Raw genomic sequence first — 17,658 nt, 5'->3', positions numbered from 1 at the left:
AGCGACGGACCATCGTACGAGCCATAGCAGGTCCTATTCAACAAATTTTAAGTCATTTTTAAAAGGTATTTAGGTCTTTTTCCACCCGTTTTAACCCTTAATTATATCAGATCAAGGCTCATAAGTTCATTATTATTTCTTAACATCAAATTAGGATTTCTCTCAAAGATCAATCCCCGAGAAAAAGAAACCCTAGGTGTTTAATTTCGAGTCAAGGATTCAAGTTTTCCTCTAGCAATCTTCAAGAAATCATCCACCCAGGTATGTCATGTGTTGATTCATGGGTCCCTTTCACCCAGGAAGCTCAAGAATCTCTTTTCAAAATACAAGATTGTGTATTTATGAATGTTCATGATTTAAATAGAATTGAAATTTCATGTTCATGATGTTGTGGGGTTTTGATTGATGTTTTAAATTACATTCTTCCAATGATTGACCCTAGTATATGAAGATTTGCATAGTAACCATGATAAATCCCCTTTAATTTACAAGTTGATTGATGTATCCATGATTATTATATGTGTTGATGATTGTATAACCAAAGCATACTTCCCATGTGTTTGATTAAATGCCTATGGGAAGGAAAAGTGTCATACTAGCTGATAATATAAAATCCCCATTTATGTACAAGTTTATGCATGTCAAGTGTTTGATGAAATATCTTAGTCAATGAGTTATGGATATATGTGTGGCCATTGTGGTGCTTTAGAACTTGTACTTCATGAATTTTCCAACTTATTGTATTATGGATTGTGATGTTGGTCATGTATTCAAGAAAGTCATGCTTTGTCAGTTTCATGTTATCGAGTTCTGGGGGTACTTGTCCCCGATAATTAGCTGTGTTCCTAGAGCCAGCGTCATATTCTCAAGATACTCTCAGTCGAATCATGTTCATAGAAATTCAATCAGTCATGTGACTCAGGAAAATTCAGTAATCTCAGAAACCTCAGAAATTCAGTAATCTCAGTAGTTTTCCATCAGTCAACAGAACTCAGTCCAGTCAGTTCAGTTTATCATGTTCAATGTCTATCATATGGGAGTAAAAATTAGCACCGAACAAACCCAAGGATGGGAATCCACCTGTTATATGAGGGTGTGATTCTTAAAAGCAATCCTTGCATTCCAGAACTACGTAGCCAGCGTAGGTTCAGACATCATAGCCTGTTATACGAGGGTAGATGAGGTGGCTTAACCTGTTATATGAGGGTTCCCACCATTCTCACTAGAGTTACCTATTATATGAGGGTTACTCACAGATTTTCCTTACTAGTGGCGTGGTACTGACACCCTTCCAATTGGGGTTACAGATTGGACCCAACTCAGCCATAATAGCATATTAGGGTCATGTTGGTTAGATGACTACTTCCCATAGTTTCAGTTACAGAATTAGGACTGTCAGATACAGTCATTCAGTTTCAGTAATAGAACTCAGATAGTTTTACAGAATTCAGGACTGTCAGATACAGTCAATTCAGAATAGTACAGAACTCAGCTAGTTCCACCAAAATCGAGACAGTCAGATACATCCACTCAGTATCTATTATTTTAGTCATACAGATATCAGTATCTTATGTTATCAGTACTCAGACTCAGTAATCATGTTATTACGAACTCAGTTACGGTTATTATGTATCTATGCATGCATTCTCACGTTCATGTTATTCAGTCAGTTAGTATAGTTCATGCATGTAAATCCTTTGCATTCAGCCTACCTCACATGCATACCAGTATATTCCAACATACTGATGCATTTGCACAATAGTGTTTTATACCATAGGTTCAGAAGATCGAGTTCAAAGCATCAGTAGCATTCCAGTCTACGCAGTCAGAGTTAGCAGTAAGTCTTCATCCTTTGAGGATATGACCATTACTTTATTATCTCATTAATTAATTTATTAGTTGGAGTTAATTGGGGATATGTCCCATCAACTCCTTATTCAGACAGTTCAGTTAGTTAGAGGCTTTTCAAACTACAGTATGTTCAGACAGTTTATTTCAGTTATTTTGGTTATTTCATACCCCATCCATATGTTATGATTTATCAGTTATGTTACAGTTTTGAACCTTATGGCCTTACAACCTTTATTTCTGCATTTATACAGTATATTATGCAATGTTTAGGTACAGATATCTATCATGGTTTATATTGTAGTCCTTCGGGGTCATGAGCATCGTGTAGCATTTTGGGTACCAGATTCAGAGCTGTAACGCCCCAATTCTCGAGAATTGGAATGCCACACAGTGCTTATGATCCTGAAGGACCACAAGCTAACCCTTTTTCTGATATCTATACCTGTTCACTGCATAATATAATAAAATACATGCGAAAACTGGCTAACACTTTCCATAAGGTTCAAACATCTAGAAATATACAATACCTTAAACCACATACTAATACATCTGTCTGAAAAGCCTCTACACTGGCTAAACTGTGGAGTTGAAGAGACAATTCCCCAACTAACTCCGTCTACTAAAATCAAATACTGTAATAACAACATCCTCGGATGATGAGAACTCACTGCTGCACCCACTGCTACTATATAAGTGACTTCAAAGATGCTCCAAGTTTCCCTCCTCTGAACCTATGGTGCCCCAAAATAAAAGAACACCATAGCACGAATGTGTCAGTACTAAGATGTACTGAGTATGCAAGCAGGGAAGGCTAAATGCAAGGGCTTATGCATGAACATTTAATCAACAGAATAATCATGAGAATAAAGAATGAGTACACATATATGAATGCACAGTTCACAACCACTATGACAATTATAACGACTCTAGATACCACAGCTCGGATACCACTTTACTGTCCTCGAAACTCACTACTGTACTAGGGTATTGCATTACTGAATCACAGGATACCAACACTGATCAATCGAATACACTTACACCCCTGACTCCTGAAGATTTATACTGACACAGAAACCGTGGGAAGTAGTTACATAACTCACCAAGACTCCTCATAAGCAACTGAATATGTGGGGGTGCACGCAATAATTTGAATAACATCTTTGATTTCGTAAAACATGCGTACGAAAAATGAAGACTCACATGGATTGAATTTCATTATCCATACTTCTCATAATATTATAGAGAGGAAAACATAAGTAAAATCTCATAAATCATCATAAAATCATCAATATTCATCATAAATTCTCATGACTCATCATAGACAACCAAACTTATCAACTCGAGACTCGGAGCGACTCGATAGTTCAAGAAACATACTCTTATGGACAGGGGAGTTTCCTATAACCGACAACCCCACGTGAACCACGTGGAATACCAATATTTGCCCTCCTAGGGAGAGCACTCCCATTGGTGGGATTGTTGTACTCTTACCAGGGAGTACAACCTTAAAGCTTTCATAATCACAATTCAGCTCTCTGGCCAATAATATCATCATCAACAACCCTATGGTGGCACATAGGTTTAGGGAAATACCAAATTTCTATCTCGGTGCTAAGTAATACTCCCTGACTAGCTCAGAACGCGTTAGGAAATCCACCACAACATCACAAGGGTCTATCATAAAGACCAAACCAAATCTCTTTCTCAGTCATCAAATCATATCAATTTATGGATTCCTAACTCAACACATTTTAGCTCAAAACATTTTAATTTTCCTCAACATCAACATGGTATCAATAACACAACATTTCATCTTTGCGACCTTAAAATCAATATAAATCATCCCGACTCTGCGGATGCAAATCAATATTCTCAAATGATCATTCTTTCTTTCCAATATTCAAATCATGACAATAGCTTTTGAAAAGCATTTAAGATCTTCAAATCATAGTAAGATTTTGTATGTCGTAATGTCACTCAAATCAGGGCTCTTATATCAAGAATCCTCAAAAAAATAATTCCATAGTAGTGGTATGCAATTTATGGCATAAAATCTCAATTTAAGAAAATAAGATAATAAGATTATTATGTATACCAATATTGGACGATTCAAAGTTTCATAAATCATATCTTTAAAATACTTGAAATATCAACTCATGGTAGAAATATGAAATTCACCATATCAAATCATAACTTGGGAATAATAAAGTAATCATGTACATCAAAGCTTAAACAATTTATATTTTTCATAACCTCATAATTCGTCATTAAAACATCTTGGGTATTTACCCACTTTATAAAATCATGAAATTTCAATGATAAAATCAATTCTTTGGACACAAGAATGAAAAGATATTCTTGTTCAAAACCCCACATACTAAGTTCTCACGGAATTTATGTTAAGTTCTCAAATCATCGAAAATTCATCGATCATAGCAAGACTAAGATTATCGTGGAACTGACTCAGCTCTAGACCAGTAGACTATTTTGGTCATACGTACCCCCAGCAATCAATAACATAAGTAATACGTAGTATATAACAACGCATACTCACATGCCCACAGGCCATCATGAACCATGCATTCATTAACACCTCACACCAATCATTTGAAAATCATATTCATATATAAGTATTGGGATCTCATGCCATTACATCGTAGATCATTCAACAAGGATGCATATGGTTAAGGAAGAATACAACATAACATAGTTCATCCAATCGGGATACACACAAATAACATACATTCAACACATCATGGTTCACTTCTCAAGGTTCTTTCCTTTAAGATCTTGATATATGCATTTCGACCCATAATTAGATATTTCACACTTAGCGTGGCCTAATGGCCTTACCATTTCCCTCAAGTATCATAGTAAACACGTAGCATGCAAGTATGGTATGAACTCATTACTTCGATCACAAGGGGTTATACGATTCATTCTTCTTCAACTAGGCATTTCTACAATTACCTTGCATGCACCATTTAGGCATAGGTCAGTATGAACAATTACATGTGCTACAACACCATCATTCATCTTAATTCCACCAACTAAATTCCTCGTCCGCACTTACAACCATATCATAAGCCTTCCACACAACATCCCCAATTTTAGACAATAACATGGAGTTCATGTTGAACGTATACATAGAAAGTAATCTAGTCATTTAGAACTTATTATATCCTAAGAACGTAAATTTATAGCCTCTTAGACAATTCCACAAACACCTTATATGCACTTTTAGGCATTGGTGAATTCGTCAAATTCTCATATTTTCCGCCACCCTATATATCTCATCCAACACACATAATCATCACATGCATGTATCAACCAAAATACACCATCACCACACACACATATATATATCAACCAACATGCATAATCATAGATATATATATATATATCAAGTAACATACATAATCCTCATATATATCTCAACCATCAAATATCAATCAACATATATATATATACATCATCAAAGTCTAGAAAATATATATATATATATATATATATATATACATAACTTGAACTTCCAAAAAGGGATTTGTGGACTCTATGGACGAAAAGAGTCCATAGATAAACACTTGCATACCTTAGATTTCATGGCCGGAAGAGATTGACGGAAGGAATTCTTGAATCAAAGCCTCCAATTAATTTCCCCCAATTCAAAACCCTAACCCTAACTTGATATATTTGTATATATATATATATATATAAGAGAAATGAGAAGAAAATAATACAAGTTCTCAGCTGAATGGGGTATTTATAGAGGTTTAAAAGAGTGGTGAAAGACCAAAATGCCCCTAAGAAACAAATAAAACCCGAATCTATCCTTCAATGATCTATCCGATAGGCTGAAGTAAATTGGCCATAACTTTTTACTTTAATGTCCAAATTGGATGAAACCAATTTTATTGGAAAGAAGACTCTCAGGGCTTTCCATTGATATATAGAAGCTCACACAGTTCATTATGTACAAGGAATTATGATCATTTGAACTTGATCAAAAAAATTGCCTGCCTGCAGTATTTATTTTTTTTTGCACATTTTACTGTTCACAGTTCGATCGAAATGGTCGTAGTTTGATCGGAATGGTCGTAACTCATCGCTCGAGTGTCCGTTTTGGTTGATCCACATATCTTTGAAAAGATTATTCGATGCTCTACAAAATGGTGGGTTGAAATCCAAGAAATGATACACAGAAAAATTATAAATTATTCTCGAAGATAGGATCCAATACGTTTACGCATAAAATTTCGACGAAAAATTTTCCGGGGTATTACATCATCTCCCCCTTGGAAACATTCATCCTCGAATGTGAAGGCCAGATCAAGAACACTAATCGGCTGAGTTTATTCAAGACAGCAACACATCTTAAAACATAACCACACGACTGAAGCAACCAATACTCTGCGTACGTTCACTAGTCATGCACATCTATCGCATAAAACATTCAACAACCCACTCATGGGTAAATTTTCACAACACACATGCATCTCAAATGCACAAAATCATAACCCAACCAATCTCTTTAATACATGTTCAAACATGCCCACAATTCGAGTTTCTTTCTATTGAACGTGCATATTAAATACGAATATACCTAATATACCAAATTCTCGAAAGCATAACTAGAAATACAACGAACGATGAGGTTAACATCATAGAAAGAGCATGGACATGCAATTATTATAACATTATGGGGTATCTCCCCCTTGGGACCCAAGGTCCCTCTAGACATATTTCACTGAAATAAGAATGGGTCGGGAACTGTCTTCCTTTACTGCTTTTCCATACCTACTGGCACCACTACCAGATTTGGAGGGCCTGACTTGTCACTTTCTCTATCATCCTCCTCTCAGCTTTAAGTCATCGTCAGACACTTTTGAACACTTGGCTAAACCCCGAAATGAACTATAACCAATGTACTCTAGAGCTAAGGCACAACGGTGCACAAAATGATAACTTAATTCATCCAGAAAGACTACACCTGAAAGCATAAATTCAATACCAATGCTACTTCTTGGAATACAACTGTTATCTTTCCTTAGTATCTACAATCATCATCATATACATACACTCTTTTCAAAACCTACTTGTCTCACTAAACACATTATCTGCTTCGATTTCTTCATAGGCTACTAATACCACACTCACATCTTAATACTTAGTTTGGAGTCCACAAACTTACATTCTTCAAAGATTCAAGCTTAGCTTCTAAAACATAACATGAATATCCACAAATCTTTAATAAACATACTATTCTCATTCTAGCCTTCAAATATCACATCTCTTAAACTTATACTTCTCCACACCATGAGAATCGCAGCTATATCTCTATCAATCAACACATATAATTCCCAACTTCCACACTTAGATTCTTACATATATAATTTCAAGCCTATTCATTCACCATATAAACCCCATAAGGCATACTCTGCTCACTTTAGAGAACACTGTCCCAAAACTATCTGCGGGGACCATCAGATAAAGTTCTATCTAAAAGACTTTGGCTTCACTACTTCTGTTACCTTAAGAGTAAGGTAAATCTGACATAAGTAGATCATTACAAAAGTCTACATAACTCTCTTGGAAAATCTTGCTATAGCACGATCTGGATCATGAACAAACGAAAACTCTTCTAAACATCCCATAGCCTCCCGTACATGAATGTGGTGCGCAACACACTCTTGTACAAGACCCTACTAGATGCGGATTTTCAGACTCCCTAGGATACTGTTGAACCTTAGGCTCTGATACCAAGTTTGTAACTCCCCGATGCCCGAGAACCAAAATGTCACACGATGCTTATGATCTCGAACGACCATAAGCTAATCTTTTTTCTGGTATCTGTACCTATTCACTGCATAATATAATAAAATACATGTAAAAACTGGCTAACACTTTCCATAAGGTTCAAACATCTAGAAATATACAATACCTTAAACCACACACTAATACATCTGTCTGAAAAGCCTCTACACTACCTGAATTATGGAGTTGAAGGGATAATTCTCCCAACTAACTCCATCTACTAAAATCAAATACTGTAATAACAACATCCTCGGATGATGAGGACTCACTGCTGCACCCACTGCTGCTATACAAGTGACTTCTAAGATGCTCTAAGTTTCACTCCTCTGAACCTATGGTGCCCCAAAATAAAAGAACACCATAGCATGAATGAGTCAGTACTAAGATGTACTGAGTATGCAAATAGGGAAGGCTAAATGCAAGGGCTTATGCATGAACATTTAATCAACAGAATAATCATGAGAATAACGAACGAGTACACATATATGAATGCACAGTTCACAACCACTATAACGATTATAACGACTCCAGATACCACAGCTCGAATACCACTTTACTGTCCTCGGAACTCACTACTGTACTAGGGTACTGCATTACTGAATCACAGGATACCAACACCGATCAATCAAATACACTCACACTCCTGACTCCTGAAGATTTATACTGACATAGAAATCATGGGAAGTAGTTATATAACTCACCATGACTCCTTATAAGCAACTGAATATGTGGGGGTACACACAATAATTTGAATAATATCTTTGATTTTGTAAAACATGCATACGAAAAATAAAGACTCACATGGCTTAAATTTCATTATCTATACTTCTCATAATATTATAGAGAGGAAAACATAAGTAAAATCTCATAAATCATCATAAAATCATCAATATTCATCATAAATTCTCATAACTCATCATAGACAACCAAACTTATCAACTCAAGACTCGAAGCGACTCGATAGTTCAAGAAACATACTCTTATGGACAGGGGAGTTTCCTATAACCGACAACCCCACATGAGCCGCATGGAATACCAACGTTTTCCCTCCTAAGGAGAGCACTCCCATTGGCGGGAGTGTTGTACTCTTACCAGGGAGTACAACCTTAAAGCTTTCATAATCACAATTCAGCTCTCTGGCCAACAATATCATCATCAACAACCCTACCGTAGTATATAGGTTTGGGGAAATACCAAATTTCTCTCTCGGTGCTAAGTAATACTCCTCAGAACGCATTAGGAAATCCACCATAACATCACAAGGGTCTATCATAAAGACCTAACCAAATCTCTTTCTCATTTATAAAATCATATCAATTCATGGATTCCTAACTCACCACATTTTAGCTCAAAATATTTTAATTTTCCTCAACATCAACATGGTATCAATAATACAGCATTTCATCTCTACAACCTTAAAATCAATATAAATCATCCCGACTCTGCGAATGCAAATCAATATTCTCAAATGATCATTCTTTCATTCCAATATTCAAATAATGATAATAGCTTTTTAAAAGCATTTAAGATCTCTAAATCATAGTAAGATTTTGTATGTCGTAACGTGACTCAAATCAGGGCTCTTATATCAAGAATCCTCAAAAAAGTAATTTCATAGTAGTGGTATGCAATTTATAGCATAAAATCTCAATTTAAGAAAACAAGATAATAAGGTTAATATGTATACCAATATTGGATGATTCAAAGTTCCATAAATCATATCTTGAAAACACTTGAAATATCAACTCATGGTAGAAATATGAAATTCACCATATCAAATCATAACTTGGAAATAATAAAATAATCATGTACACCAAAGCTTAAACAATTTATATTTTTCATAACCTCATAATTCGTCATTAAAACATCTTGGGTATTTACCCACTTTATAAAATCATGAAATTTCAATGATAAAATCAATTCTTTGGACACAAGAATGAAAAGATATTCTTGTTCAAAACCCCACATACTAAGTTCTCACGAAATTTATGTTAAGTTCTCAAATCATCGAAAATTCATCGATCGTAGCACGACTAAGATTATCGTGGAACTGACTCAGCTCTAGACCAGTAGACTATTTTGGGCATACGTACCCCCAGCAATCAATAACATAAGTAATACGTAGTATACAACAATGCATACTCACATGCCCACAGGCCATCATGAACCATGCATTCATTAACACCTCACACCAATCATTTGAAAATCATATTCATATATAAGTATTGGGATCTCATGCCATTACATCGTAGATCATTCAACAAGGATGCATATGGTTACGAAAGAATACAACATAGCATAGTTCATCCAATTGGGATACACACAAATAACATACATTCAAAACATCATGGTTCACTTCTCAAGGTTCTTTCCTTTAAGATCTTGATATATGCATTTCGACCCATAATTAGATATTTCACACTTAGCGTGGCCTAATGGCCTTACCATTTCCCTCAAGTATAATAATGAACACGTAGCATGCAAGTATGGTATGAACTCATCACTTTGATCACAAGGGGTCGTACGATCCATTCTTCTTCAACTAGGCATTTCTACAATTACCTTACATGCACCATAAGGCATTGGTCAGTATGAACAATTACATGTGCTACAACACCATCATTCATCTTAATTCCACCAACTAAATCCCTCGTCCGCACTTACAACCATATCATAAGCCTTCCACACAACATCCCCAATTTTAGACAATAACATGGAGTTCATGTTGAACGTATACATAGAAAGTAATCTAGTCATTTAGAACTTATTATATCCTAAGAACGTAAATTTATAGCCTCTTAGACAATTCCACAAACACCTTATATGCACTTTTAGGCATTGGTGAATTCGTCAAATTCTCATATTTTCCGCCACCCTATATATCTCATCCAACACACATAATCATCACATGCATGTATCAACCAAATACACCATCACCACACACACATATATATATCAACCAACATGCATAATCATAGATATATATATATATATATATATATATATCAATTAACATACATAATCCTCATATATATCTCAACCATCAAATATCAATCAACATTGATATATATATCATCAAAGTTTAGAAAATATGTATATATATATATATACATAACTTGAACTTTTAAAAAGAGATTCGTGGACTCTATGGATGAAAGGAGTCCATAGATAAACACTTGCATACCTTTGATTTCATGGCCGGAAGAGATTGACAGAAGGAATTCTTGAATCAAAGCCTCCAATTAATTTCCCCCAATTCAAAACCCTAACCCTTACTTGATATATATATATATATACATATAAGAGAAATGAGAGGAAAATAATACAAGTTCTCAGCTGAATGGGGTATTTATATAGGTTTAAAAGAGTGGTGAAAGACCAAAATGCCCCTAAGAAATAAATAAAATCCAAATCTATCCTTCAGTGATCTATCCGATAGGCTGAAGTAAATTGGCCATAACTTTTTACTTTAATGTCCAAATTGGATGAAACCAATTTTTACTCTCAAGGCTTTCCATTGATATATGGCAGCTCACACGGGTCATTATGTACAAGGAGTTATGATCGTTTGAAGTTGACCAAAAAATCACCTGGCTGCAGTATTTATTTTTTTTTCCTGCACATTTTACTGTTCACAGTTCGATCAGAATGGTCGTAGTTTGATCGGAATGGTTGTAACTCATCGCTCGAGTGTCCGTTTTGGGTGATCCACATATCGTTGGAAATATTATTCGATGCTCTACAAAATGGTGGGTCGAAATCCAGAAAATGATACACAGAAAAATTATAAATCATTCTAAAAGATAGAATCCAATACGTTTATGCACAAAATTTTGACGAAAAATTTTTTGGGGTATTGCAAGAGCGTTACACAGTGATAGCTTAGAATGGTATACTTCTTTCAGGTCAAAAGTGAGTTGTATTCTTTCTAGGTACTCATCGCATAATATAGAGGGTATGTTTGTTTTTTTGGCCCATACTCATGACACTAGTGTTGCTTTATTACCTCCCTTGGATTCTATCTATATTTTTTGGGATTCCATAGATGTTTTTCCTATGGATTTACCTGGTATGCCTCTAGATCGTGATATTGATATTGATTAACCAAGCCCATTTTTATTCCTTCTTATAGGATGGCCCTAGTGGAGTTGAAGAAATTAAAGTATTAGTTGTAGGAATTATTGGATAAGGGGATTATCTGACCTAGTATACACATTAAGGTGCACCTATCTTATTTATGAAGAAAAATAATAGTTTTATGTGCATGTGCATTAATTATCAATAGTTGAACAAGGTGAGACTTAAGAATAAGTAAGTTTTTCCTCATATTGATGGTTTATTTAACCATTTTTAGGGTGTTTTAATGTTTTAGAAAATTAATTTAATGTCCGAGTATCACCAATTGAGGATTAGAGCTTTGAATATTCTGAAGATAGGTTTTAGGACTTGATATGATTATTATGAGTTCTAGGTCATGTCCTTCAGGTTGATCAACTCCCAGTCTCATTCATGGAGTTGATGAACCAGGTGTTTTGACCTATCTCAACTCTTTCGTCATTATATTTACTGATGATATCTTAGTTTACTCCAAGAGTGAGACCGACCATGAAGAGCATTTGCAGATTGTACTTTCAGATATTGAGAGATGAAAAGTTGTTTACTAAGTACTCCAAGTGTGAGTTTGGTTGGTGTTTGTCACTTTCTTGGGTCATGTGGTGATTAAGGATGATATCATGGTTGATCCGACTAAGATTTTATTGGTTTTTGATTTGGCTAAGCCCACTTCTCCTACTAAAATTCAGAGTTTTATTGGTTGCCAGGCTACTATCGACACTTTATTAAGGATTTTTCATTTATTACAGCTTCTTTGACCAAGTTGACTCAAAAGAAAATTTGTTTCTAATGGTCTAATGCTTGTGAGGTGAGATTTTAGAAGCTCAAGAATTTATTAACCTCGGCTCCTATCTTGACTTTGTTCATACAGGGCATGGGCTTTATCATCTTTTGTAATTCTTCTGGTGTTTGTTAGGTATCATGTTGATGTTATAGGTAAGGTAATTATGTATGCTTCTTATTAGTTGAAGCTTCATGAGAAGATTTATCCTCCCCACGATTTGCAGTTGTGCGCAGTTTTATTTGCCTTGAAGTTTATGAGATATGTATGGAGTCTGATATGAGATCTTCTCGAATCACCACAGCCTTCAACAATTTTTCACCAAATAAGATCTCAATATAAGGCAGCATCGTTGGCTTGAGTTGCTTAAGGATTATGATCTTACTATTCTCTATCATTCTGGCAAGGCTAATATGGTTGTGAATGCCTTTGGCTGAAAGTCGACGAGTATAGGTAGCTTGGTGCATTTTTTAACCTAGGATAGGACTTTGGCCTTAGAGATTTAGTCTGTGGCTAACTAAATGGTTAGGATTGATATTTTGACACCTGGGTGTGGTTTGGCATTATGGAGGCTAGATCCTCCTTGATAATGCAGATTTGGGCTCATTAGTATAAGGTGTTGAATGGCGTGGCTAAGAAAGCCTCACCTGACTCCGATGGTGTTTTAAGGATTAGAGGCCGAGTTTATACTGTGAGTGGGTGATTGTTTGAGATTGATCTTGGGGTAGGCTCACTATTCTAGGTACTCCATTCATCTAGGAGTGATAAAGATGTATTGTGATGTAAATTAGCACTACTTGTGGGGTGGTATGAGTAAGGATGTAGCAGATTTTTTAGCTTATTACCTATGTTGTCAACAGGTGATGGTCGAGCATTTAAGGCCTTGCCGCTTGCTTCATAGGTTACCCATTCTCGAGTAGAAGTGGGAATAGACCACTATAGACTTCGTGAATAAGTTGCCTCATACTTTTTATGGTTTGTACACTGCTTGGGTCATCATGGATAGATTGACCAAATCTTTTCATTTCATCCCTATTTAGGATTTCTTCAATATTGAGAGGTTAGGCCGTATCTATGTTTGTGATATAATTCATCTCCATGATATGTCAATGTCTATTATCTCAAATAGAGGTTTAGTTTTCACTTCTCACTTTTAGAAGGCATTTAAGGAGGATTTGGGTACCTAGGTTGATCTTAGCATAGCTTTCCACCCCCAGACCAACTGTCAATTGGAGCAGACTATTTATATTTAAAAGGATATGCTCTGTGCTTGTGTTTTGGACTTTGGAGGTCATTGGGAGCAATATTTGGCCTTGGTATAATTGGTGTATAATATTAGCTACCATTTAATTATTGAGATGGCTTATTTTTGAGGCTTTATATGGTAGGTTTTTGAGATTACACCTTGAGGTTTGAATTTTCTTCATGAGTCTTTGTATAGATTTTGGGTCATTAAGGATAGAGCATCTCAGAATAGGAAAAGTGCTATACGAATTATACACTTTGTTCCTTGAGATTTAGAGTTGGTGACCTAGTCTTCCTTAGTGTATTTCCTATGAAGGGCGTGATGAGATTTTGGAAGAGGGGCAAGCTTAGGTCAAGGTATATCGGGCCATTTGAGATTCTTTGAAATATTGGGGATGTAACTTACGAGTTAGCATTACCACTAGTTTTTTCAAATGTTCATCCAATTTTTCATGTATCCATGGTTTGGTATTATATTCTGAATGAGGTCTTGTGTCATTTTTTGGAACACACTGCAGTTAGATGAGAGGTTGTCCTTTATTAAGGAGCCCATCTCCATTTTAGCCCAGGATATTTAGCGATTACGTTCTGAGGTTATTCTGATGGTTAAGGACTAGTGGAGACACCATTCTATAAATAAGTCTACATGGGGGGTCGAGTCCGACATGCATAGTAGTTGTCCCCAGCTTTTCATCTATTTAGGTATTTCCCTTACATTTAGTTCGAGGATGAACTTCATTCTTAGTGATGAATATTTTAAGGATTTGATTCTGTGAACTTTCTTTTTTATGTGTTTTGACTATTTACCCCTACCCATGGTTATTGTATGTTGTTTCTTGGGTTTGGGGAATGGTTAGCATATTTCCAATGTGATCTGAAATATTTTGTTCGAGTTTGTGGTTTTTAGAGGTTGGAAAAGCCTTATAGTTGACTTCAGTAAACATTTGTTGTTTCGTATGTCGAATGGAAAAATAGACTACCTGAGTAGATCCGGAATGTCGATTTTAGATTGGTATCATGGTCGGTTTGATTTTATGGCACTTGGATCTCAATTTGACCCTTGGTTCAGAAATGTGTGCAATTGGATCTTGGGGATCAGTTTTGTGAAAATAATCTCTTTTCAAAAATCTAATACCGCCATTGAGTTTGGAACATTGAATAAAGTCAAGTAACATATTTCATTTGCCTTCACAGGATTCAAAACAAATGTCGAGGGGTTAGTCAGCAACTTTGAACCTTGGCAAAGTTGCTGATACAACTAAAAATTTGGTGCAACCACTTTAGCAGCATAGGCACCGCTTTAGCGGACCCTGCCAATCTAAGAAACTACCACTAAAGCGACCCTTTGACTGCTTTAATGATCGCCGTTAAAGCGGCCTAACTTAATTAGGTTGGACCGCTAAAGCGTCAACCCGCTCTTAAGTGGTCAACCCATGCTTAAGCGGTCATTTGACTGCATTAGTAGTCATAGCTAGAAGGATATAAAAATCCTCCTTCTCAATTTTTCTTTTATTATTGAGACTTTGAGCTGCGGATTAAGAGATTATTGAGCGAGTTCTTCCATTTTCAAACTTGGGTAAGCTCCAAATCACTATTTCAATAATTTTACTTTGATTATTATCGTTTGAAACTTGTTAAAATCGTGATTTCAAATTGGAAATTAGGAATTTTTGGCCCGAAAGGCTGAAAAAGGTATTTCTTCGACTTAAACCTCATTTTTAACCCATTTTCACTTGAATTTTCTCCTTTGGCTTTCTTTAATCATGTTAAGGTGTTTAAAAACAAAATTTTCAGTTCACCCTTTCTTTTCAAATATCCATTTTGTGGATCCGTTTGACCCCTAACTTGAAAATTAGGAATATGGATATCATTGGCTTCTTTTTGACATATAGATTCTATATTTGTATGTTTTAGTTAATTGTAAGGTTGTTCGAGAGGGAAAGCACTACATTGAAGGGGTTTAGCTAGGATTTTGTCATCATGAGGTAGGTTATGGCTTAATTTTCTTCAGACGGTGCTGGGTAGTTCATATTTATGTAAATGCATATTATGGGTGAGGGTAAAAAACATGAAATTCGTATTTCAATGATATTATTACTGTTGTGTGCCCATGTGAGGACTTACATTGTAATTGGTGGTGATTTGAAGATGACATTTACTGTGTGTTGCCCGTGTAGGGGCCTTATTCAATTATTATTGGCCTTGTGTATTCATTTGGTTGCTTTCTTCATGATAAAATACCCAAGTTGGGGTTAATGTGATATTAATGATGTCTTAAATTTATTTTTACTCTAATGGTACATTATTTATATGAAATCATCGATGATTGACATATTAAATGGATTCTGAGCTCATGTGTCCATATATTGAATGGATTTGAGATCTTCATACCGATTTAGTTGTAAGCATTGCATCCTCATATCATACATACATTCATGAGATATTGGTATATTATGAAAACACTAATTTTGAAAGAAACGAGATACTTTTAAAAAGCCACTGTCATAGTCCACGCATTGGAGAGGAGATATGGATATTGAGATTGGGATAGAGTACTAATAAAGTATATGGATTGCGAAACCCCCCCCCCCCCATTGGTCCTACCTGGAATCTCTGATGTTCGGTAGGTGTATACGAAGGTTATGCGATAACCTCAATCATATCACATCATCATTACCATCAGCATTGTATTTCATACATTATCCATCTTCAGTGTTTTACTTTTATGCTTAATTCGATGTATATCTATTTTGTATCTTTTACGTTAATATTTTTTTGCTCGTGTTATATTTAGAACTATTAGTGGAGATAGGGTGAACTACCATTTGGAAAAAAAATTATTGCAGTTGATGTACTCATAGTAAATAATTATGTATCTTAATTTCTACTTTGCTTAGTCGGCCTATGATATGTACTGAGTACAAGTGGACCATACTCACCCCCGCTGTGCTCTTTTGGTGCAGATCCAGGTATGAGTGTGTTATACGACAGCATAGTTTGTGTGTTTGGTTAATAATATTCTTAAGGTAGTGGTATCTCTATGCCTTCAGAGCCGACCTTAGACCTCTTTCCATCTAGTTGATGTCTTATTTTGTATTCAGAGATAGACTTGTAGTTTCTGAATTTTTCAGTTGTACTTTCAATTTCTAAGTTGTATTTAGATTGTTCTTACACTGTGACTCCAATTTTTGGATGATTTATGGTATTTTTATCATTTAAACTTTCGCTATTATTGTACATATATGGTCTGACTTCGCTCTAAAAGTCTCACCTTGAGCATTGTGTTATAATTTCTTATTATATATTAGTTTAGGTGATTGAAATATTTGACAAGGCTTAGTCACGATAAGTGTCATCATTACCTTAGTTTTTGAATTGTGATAGAAACTAAGTTGGATAAGAAGCAACTTATTTTGATTAAGAATAGTTGCTTTGGGTATTTCTTATTATTGCTAAGTGTTTCCTCCAAAATCAACCCATTCATGAAATGTTGCATAGAAAAATTATGTGTGATAGAAATTATGAGATATGAATTAAAAGTGAATAAAACCAAGTTGCGATTTGGATTAATAGAGTTTGCTATAATTAGTGGCTTAAAGTGCACTGACAATTACAATAACGATTTTGATCTTAGTCGGTCAATTCACCTGATGGAATTGTACTTTTTTGAAAAGTCCAAGGTCACAAAGCTTGATTTGAAAGAGTGTTTCATGGAGAAAGATGGTGATGCGATGAAAATGTACTAAAAATTGTTGTTGTTTTTCTTTTTTCATAGCTTTCTTTTTTCTATCACGTATGATGATGTTTTAAAAAAAACTAATTTTTGTTGTTTGAATATAGAAATTATAAAGCAT

This window comes from Capsicum annuum, chromosome 6 (genome assembly GCF_002878395.1).
Source record: "Capsicum annuum cultivar UCD-10X-F1 chromosome 6, UCD10Xv1.1, whole genome shotgun sequence".
Taxonomy (NCBI): domain Eukaryota; kingdom Viridiplantae; phylum Streptophyta; class Magnoliopsida; order Solanales; family Solanaceae; genus Capsicum; species Capsicum annuum.
This window is presented reverse-complemented; position numbering follows the sequence as displayed.